Source organism: Malaclemys terrapin, chromosome 8 (genome assembly GCF_027887155.1).
Source record: "Malaclemys terrapin pileata isolate rMalTer1 chromosome 8, rMalTer1.hap1, whole genome shotgun sequence".
In the NCBI taxonomy this organism is placed as follows: Eukaryota; Metazoa; Chordata; order Testudines; family Emydidae; genus Malaclemys; species Malaclemys terrapin.
In genome coordinates this window covers 8,296,086-8,304,120 of record NC_071512.1, presented here as the reverse complement: position 1 = coordinate 8,304,120, position 8,035 = coordinate 8,296,086, and positions in this window count along the sequence as shown.

Genomic DNA, 8,035 nt, shown 5'->3' with positions numbered 1-8,035 from the left:
CGGGCGGCTCCCGCCCCGCTCATTGGCTGGGGGCAGGGCGGGGGGCCGGTCCCGGGGCCAGCGCGGCCCGCACCCCTCCCCCGCGGGCTGGGGGGGGGGGTCAGTGTCAGGGGCACGGCGGAGCTTGCACTGCGAGGGGGCACTCCCCGCTTCGAGAGATGGGCACGTTGCATGAGACCTACGTGCACAGACAGACCCACACCCCCAGAGAGAGAGAGAGTGTGTGTGTGAGTGAGTGAGTGAGTTTAAACTGGGTACATTGTAGTAAGGGCACGTGGCTCTTTCCAGAACAGCCAGCTAGAAGAGAGCTTCCCAAGGGCAGCAAAATAGTTATTTTAATAATTCATTCAATGAGTGGTCCCCTGCAGATCACTTCGCAGGAAAGAAATTCTGAACCACGGCTCAAACTCTCAGTTATTTTCCTTATCTTAACCAGTACTGTATTGTACTCTCTTTGGGGGGATTTGTGAACCACCAGAAAAAGACAGCCGTGTTCGTCTGTATCTGCAAAAAGAACAGGAGTACTTGTGGCATCTTAGAGACTAACAAATTTATTTGAGCCTAAGCTTTTGTGGGCTACAGCATCCGAAGAAGTGGGCTGAAGCCCACGAAAGCTTATGCTCAAATAAATTTGTTAGTCTCTAAGGTGCCACAAGTACTCCTGTTCTTTTTGCAGAAAAAGAAAGGTCCAGAGACCTGCCTCTGAGAGCTACTGCACTAAAATGACGGTGGTTGTTTTTGTGGCAGATCATGTCCTTAGCCAGTATGTCATTCATAGTACAAATCTGGAGTAGCTTGACTGGCATTGGGATAGGCACACCAGCATTAACTGGCATTTACGAAACTTTTGATCTCTTATCTTAAGAAGCCTTGTCAATAGGAGGAGAACAGAACGGTGACTGCTCAGTTTTGCAGCGAGTGCCCTGCTTTATATAATTGTACTGAGGTATTTTGAGAATGATTATACGATTGCTGTGTCCCTTGGACATCACAAAAATCTCTCATAAGGATATTCAAGTGAGCAAAATTCTTAATACAGAGTAAGAAGATCACACTGTCAGTCAACATATATTTCTGCTGTCTAGCAGAATACAAACAGGAACGCAAGTGAGCTTTTTTTATTAACCCCCTCCCCCAACATTTTCTATAGTAAAAGTCCAAAACACAACTACTTACCGGACCTAAAATTTAGGATCAGGAATATTTTAGGAATTTTTGGTAAGGATTAGGCATCTCTTTTATTATACTCTAGTTCAGCGTTAAGTATTAATTTTCCAGTGTTTATTTTTGTAAAGCATGATTGCACTTTTTAAATTTTAAGTTTAGGTACTAGGAATAAGTGCCTCAAAGGCTCTCAATTTCAACTCCAGTGCGGATGGTGATGTTGATTTTTTTTTTTTTAAAGTTGGAAATTGTTATTTCCAGAGTTTAAAAATGTCAAACACACTCAAAGCAGCTTTGCAAAGTCTCACTAAAGGGGGACACTGACAGTTTGAGGACAAAATTTAGGCTTTGAAAACTATTTTAAAGTCATGAAATAAAAAGAAAAACAGTTTATGGAGCATATAGCTGATCCATGAGAATCAGGAAGTAAAACAGTCTATCTTCATTGTCCATGCTCAGAGAAATGCAATAAGTAAATAGGTGACACTTGGGGAAAATAAAGAGATGTTCTTTTCCTGAGGCAGAATGGTCCATTGAATAGTCAATCAGGCAACCTGGGTTTAAATCCTAACTGTCACTGAGCTACTTCATGACCTGGGCAACTTCACCTCTCTGTGCCTATCTTCCCCTCCCACACTGCCCAAGGGGGCCCTGATCGCAGTTGGAGTCGTTAGGCCATATTATAATATAAATAGTGATAATGTTGATGGTAGATCTTTTCCATCTCTGAGTACCATGAACAGACAACGTAAGTTTGTCAAAAAAGTCTGGTTGTGCCAAACTAACTGATTTCAATAGGTGACAAGCTTAGAGGATAAGAAAAGTGGGCTGAACAAAGTATTTCACTTTAGCATGGTAGTCAATATGATGCCATATGACATTCCCAAGAGGAAATTAGAGAAATGAAAATGAGCTGGAACTGTTATAAACTAGATGCACTGGGGCTTTAAAAAAATGGAGGTAGAGTAATTAATGGTTAAGCATTATGTTGGGAAGAGGTGTTGAGTGAGATGCTGTCAGTCTGCCCTGTGTCTAATACCATTTGGAAATTTCATTACTAACTTGGAAGACTGTATAGAGAATGCACTAGTTGTACCTACAGTTGGGCCTGCTTGGCTTGGCTATACAGATTTTAAGGAGGTCAGACTAGATGATTATAATGGTCCCTTCTGGTCTTAAAATCTATGAATGGTCCAAACCTGAGCTAGATGACAACTAGTTTAATGTACCTTGAACTCAACAAGCCAGGTATAGCAATTCAGGGTGCTGTTCTGGCTATCACCTTTTAAAAAAAGAAAAGTTTGGAGCATTTCAGAGTACTGTACAGAACAAAAGTGCTAAGGGGGTTGTGTAGAGCCCCCACGCTGACAAGGAAGGTGCCAGAGAAGCACTGTGTGTGGGGCTAGACCCAACCCTGCTGGCCCTGTTAATCATGTATGGTAGGGAGGATGCCTTTGAAAAGTAGGAAACTGCAGTCAGGGGAGAGAGCACCCCAAGCAGGAAACTGCTAAAGCAATTGCTGACGCCACAGGGAGAAAGGCCCATCAGATCTCCACCCAGACCATTCGGGGAGTGCAGTGAACGCCCAGGGTAAACCTAACAGAGTGAGTGTGATTCAGCAGCCCAGCCAGAGAGACATCTCAAAAACCACTGCACAGATGCTGTACTGTTGGCCTTTATCCCCTTTGAGGGACCCCAGCAAGAAGTTATTCTTGGGTGTGCTGGGGCATTTATCTTTCCTTTTGATCCCCCAGCAGAAGGGACTTAAGAAGACCTGCAAAGGACAAGGCCCCTTTGCAAGAAGTAAAACTGAGGCCTGTCCATGAACCACCCAGAGCAAACAACTTGGCTTGGCCAGGGTCTCCCACCATCTGGAAGGAAAACCTAAGGAGGCTCTTGTGTCAGTTTAGGCTTATGAGGCATTTTTACTCTAAAAGGAAAAGAAAAGACAACTGAGAAGAGACCCAGGGCCAAATTCAGACCAGAGTTAAATGAGTTCAATGCCACCAGGTCTAAAGTAGACACAATAGTGAATAGGTTTGGACAGAATAACTGTTGCCAACCATCAAACTGAAACCAAATTTGAACTAGAACTCTGAGGGTCAAGAAAGTTTGCTTATTTCATTGCTTCAGGTCCTTATACTCCCTGGTTCAAGCTGTGACCAGAAGTGCCTGGATACCATGAAAAAAAGCTGTTCTTGGAGTATTTATGGTCTGACCAGGAAAGCAGCAGAAGCATTTTGAGAAAACCAAGATTTCTGACTCCATTTTTCAGATTGAAGAGATTCAGATATTGACCCACATACTTGGTTATGATGCAGTTCAAACTCCAAAGGAGACTTGTATTTAGGGTGACTAGATAACAAGTAGGGAGAGAGGGGGTAATATAGGCACCTATATCAGACAAAGCCACAAATATTGGGACTGTCCCTATAAAATTGGGACATTCAGTCATCCTACTTGTATGTCTCTATGAACAACTGTCTATAAATACAAAAAAGGATGATCTAGAGAAGACAGGGACAAAACATTCCCCTTAGTTAACATGGGCAGAGCAAGTACTAATGGGTGTAAACTACAGAAGGGAAAATTTAGGCTAAATATTAGGAAACATTTAAGAGGAGCGGTTAGGTAATAGAACAAACTGCTAAGGGTGGTTTTATAGTCACTTTCACGGGTGATACTCAAGGCTAGACTTGACACACTTATCTGGGATCACTTAGGGATAATGAAAGTGCTTTTTCTCTGATACAAGGGTGGATTAGATTACTAAATAGGGGTCCCTTCCAACTCAAATACTCCTGTGATTTTAGCTGGGTTATGAAGTAATAAAACTCTGTTAATTACAGATTTTAGACTGTTAGTCATTTATCCCCATAAATTATTTACACATTTCCAAGAATTCACATTCTGTAACCAGATTTGTCCTCATATGTGGCATACATTTCTGTATTTTCTGATTTAATAACAATTCAGCTAAATATCACTGCCAGATTTAAAGGGCATGAAGCATCCTCAATCATCATGCTCCACTCCCCTTGACTTTAGTGGGATCTCTGCCACTATAGAACAATATACGTGAAGAAAGGAAGGACAGATTGGAGAAGAGGGTAGAAATAGTGGGGAAGTCAGGAGGAACACAAAGAAAGCATCTTTTACCTCAAAATGCAAACATTAAGAGACCAAAATGGCCATCATAGATTTATGTACCATATTATTTAGCCTGGGCTTGACGCATAGTAGCCTGCCTCTCTCCCCTATTCTTCAACTCATTCCTCCCATCAAAAGCCTAAGGGTGTTAATTCTTTCTAATATATATGAATATTGTTAGAGCCCATATGTAGGCAGTCTGACCTTACAGTTAGAGCCCAAAGTAGCACTGGGATCAGCATAGCCAGAAGCCAACCCAAGAGTCAAATCAGACTCAGTCACACCAAGGGTCAAGCTGGAGTCAATAACCAGAACTAGAGCAAGGCAGTAGGCACCTGATCTCCAAGATCTGGTCAGTAGTGAGTCTAAACAACTAATGAATTTCTAAGCAAGGGGCACAGGGGGAACAGGAAGCTTTATGCTAAGAGGTGACCAATCAGCAGTCTCCTGCTAGTCAGCTGACCCTGCTAAGTCAAACAGGGTGTAGCCCTGTTTGCTGGCTATCAGCTGTAGTTTCCCTGTTTGGTCTTGCAGCATGGGAACGCAGTAGGAGAGGCTCTCACTTTGTGGGTTTGGCTTTGAGACCAGTGGCACTGACAAATATTTACAAATGAATGTGGGTGCTCAGCTCAACTGAGGAAAAACCAATCCTCAGGTATCTCCTGCTTAAGCCTTCAGAAACAGATGCACCCAAAATCAAAGGTTACACTTTTGAGCTAGTTGGCCAAAGGGTCTGATTCCAATTTCACTTACAGCAGGTATAAATCAGGAGTCATTCCAGTGAGGTCAATGAAGTTATGCTAATACAAAACCAGTGTAAGTAATATGCTCCCTGGGACTTGCTCCCTGCCCCATAAGGGTAAGAAGGAAGGCCGCATTCTGAATTCCTAACTCAAGCATGATTCCCATTGACTTCATTGCAAGTCATGCCTGAGGAAGCAGCTCGGACTGGCCTCAACATTTTCCCCTAGCACCCCCATGTTGGAGTTCTGCAGAAAATGAGCAGCTAACTTAGCACTCTTAACAGTACAACTTTTCTCAGGGTCTGGATGCACTGGGCCAACAAGCTCAAAGAAGGAAAAGCACGTTTGTGGCTGGTGTTTCTCTTGGGCCAGTAATGCCTGCGTTAAATGGTATTTTCCTGGGACTTGTTTTAGGGGATAATACGTATTTAATGATACATAATGCCACTTTATAGCAGAACCAATAATAATTTACAAGGAAAAGTTAGCCAGCATTCATCACCCCTTCATTAAACAGCTGTTTTTGAAAAACTAAAGGCTGTGTGCGTTATGAAAAAGTGCATAGTATTAAGTCTGTTTTCATAACCGATAGTTGTCTGGGAACAAAAATATAGTAACTAGACTTTTAATCAATGGCAGCTTTGTAACAGAAGTTTCATAATGAGAATTCCATGCACTCTGCTATAATGATGGTGGGGGAACCAATTTGTTGACCTATACATTCGATTTTTAGTATTTTTTCAAACACTAAGATTTTTAAGCTCTTATTGAAAGCATTTACTCTTTGGGTCTAATTTCTATGGAGCAGCATAAGGTAATACATTGTGCTTCTAATAGTAATAGCAGCTGCAAACAAGTTAGTGGGGAAGGGCAGAAAAAATAATACAATGGGTGAAACTTTTGGGAAGTTTGAGTGGAACTTGGTAGAATATCTTTTACTTTGATTGGATTTTCTCAGCTCTCTATGTGGTCCTTCCCAGTTAGGGTTGAGGTGTGTTGACACATCACCATGGATATTTGTATTCCCCCAGGGCTGACTACTGAGTACATTTCATGAGTACTGAATTCACAGGAAAACAAATAAAAGACAGAGGAGCTGTAGAGGTAAAAATCCTAAAGCCATCTTGGGCCTGGGCTACACTGGGGGAAGGGGAGATTTCAAACTAAGATACGCAACTTCAGCTATCCTATTGGCCGTCCTCAAGGCGGCGAGTCGACTGCCATGGCTCCCCCATCGACTCCGCTTACTCCTCCTGCCAAGGTGGAGTACAGGCGTCGATTCGGGGATCGATTTATTGCGGGTAGTATAGACGTACCATTGGATTCGCCAAAGGACAACTAGGCATCCATTTTGTAAGCCCTTCTTGTCCCCTCCTCACTCTGAATTTGGCGCCTTTATGTGCTTAGGTGGGAAGAGATGGTTACTGTCATTGGCTAATCTGCCTACCAACCCTATGTCTACGTAAGGGCGGTGCTCAGGGTAGGTCGGGGCAGCCCGCCTGAGTGACAGACTCTTGTTGCTGTCTGTTTGAAACAGAGCAAGTGGCTGAGGGCTAATAGGGTAGGCCATTCACCCCACAAGGGTCATCTTAAGTAGGGAATATACTTACCTTCACGCACCTAATCCATCTCCTATAGTGATCACTTGCCCCATGCACGACAATGCAAGTAAAGGGAGGGGGGACGGATTTAATTATCTGAATACTTCCATCTTACCCGAGAAGATGTTCATCTGGAGGTCCTGTCTCCATCTGAGGAATCTGGCCGTCCTGTCACACTGCGTCCATCCTGAAGAGGAGAAGACACCATCAAATCAAGCTGCCAGAGATGGTACTGTCATTGTCATTTTGATCCTCATATATAGATCCCTATTGATACAGACTGCCTTGTTTTATTATCCATCTCACCTTGTTACCCGAGGAGTTCTTGCCAACCCATTAATAAATCTGGTTGTACCTTTATCCTGTCTGAGTCATATCTGGGAACACAAACCCCCAGTGATAGAACGGAGAGGGAGGCGAACCTGAGACCGAGATTCCTGGCCATTGTTAATTGTAGCTCCTGTTTCAGTCAGCAGAGCCACCAGCCCATCATACTTACTGGAGAGAAGATGCCAATCTGAGAAATAAAAAAGCCAAATGCGCGCGTGCGCGCGCACATACCCCCTCTCACTCTCTCTCTCACACTGTCTCCTAGACAGTTTAGTTTCACAGGCTTAGAGGATTTTATCAGCAGAGAAAGAATTGCTTGGGCAAATTAATTGTTGGATACGTATAAAGATATCTGGCTTAATTCATACAAGGAAAGTAGCTGCACCCAAGTAGACATTCACACCAGGGGACAGGTCACAGCATCACCTCTGACTTGTGCATGGAAGGGCATCTTGAAATTCCTTCCAAGGTTCCATAGCAGCCTTGCTGGCAGAAATGAAATACCTCATCCACACATACCACCAAAAAGCCACAAGTGATCAGAGAACTGAACTCAACCAGTACCTGAAAGCTGTCACAGGAAATATTAGATACATGAAGATGTTACTGGACAGACTGCTTATATAGACTGGCACTAAGGACAATTAAAAACCTACACTTGGCCCGTGCCAGCTGATTTGGGATCGCAGGGCTAGGGCTAAGAGTCTGTTTAATTGTGGTATAGATGGTCAGGCTTGAGCTGCAGCCTGAGTTTTGGGACCATAACCTCCCAGGGTCCTAGAGTCTGGGCTCCAGACCAAGCCCAAATGTCTACACCGCATTTAAACAGCCCCTTGGCCTTAGCCCCCTGAACCCGAGTCAGCTGGCATGGGCCAGCCATGGGTTTTTAATTGCAGGACAGACAGATCCTAAGTATCCAATCAGCCAGTCTTTGAGGGGTGTTAAGCAGTGTACCTTATGGGCAAGTTATTTCATTTCCCGGTTTCTTGCACTTTCCTCTGAAGCCTGCGCTGGTATGGAAAGTCCTATGTTCTTATCAACTTTCAG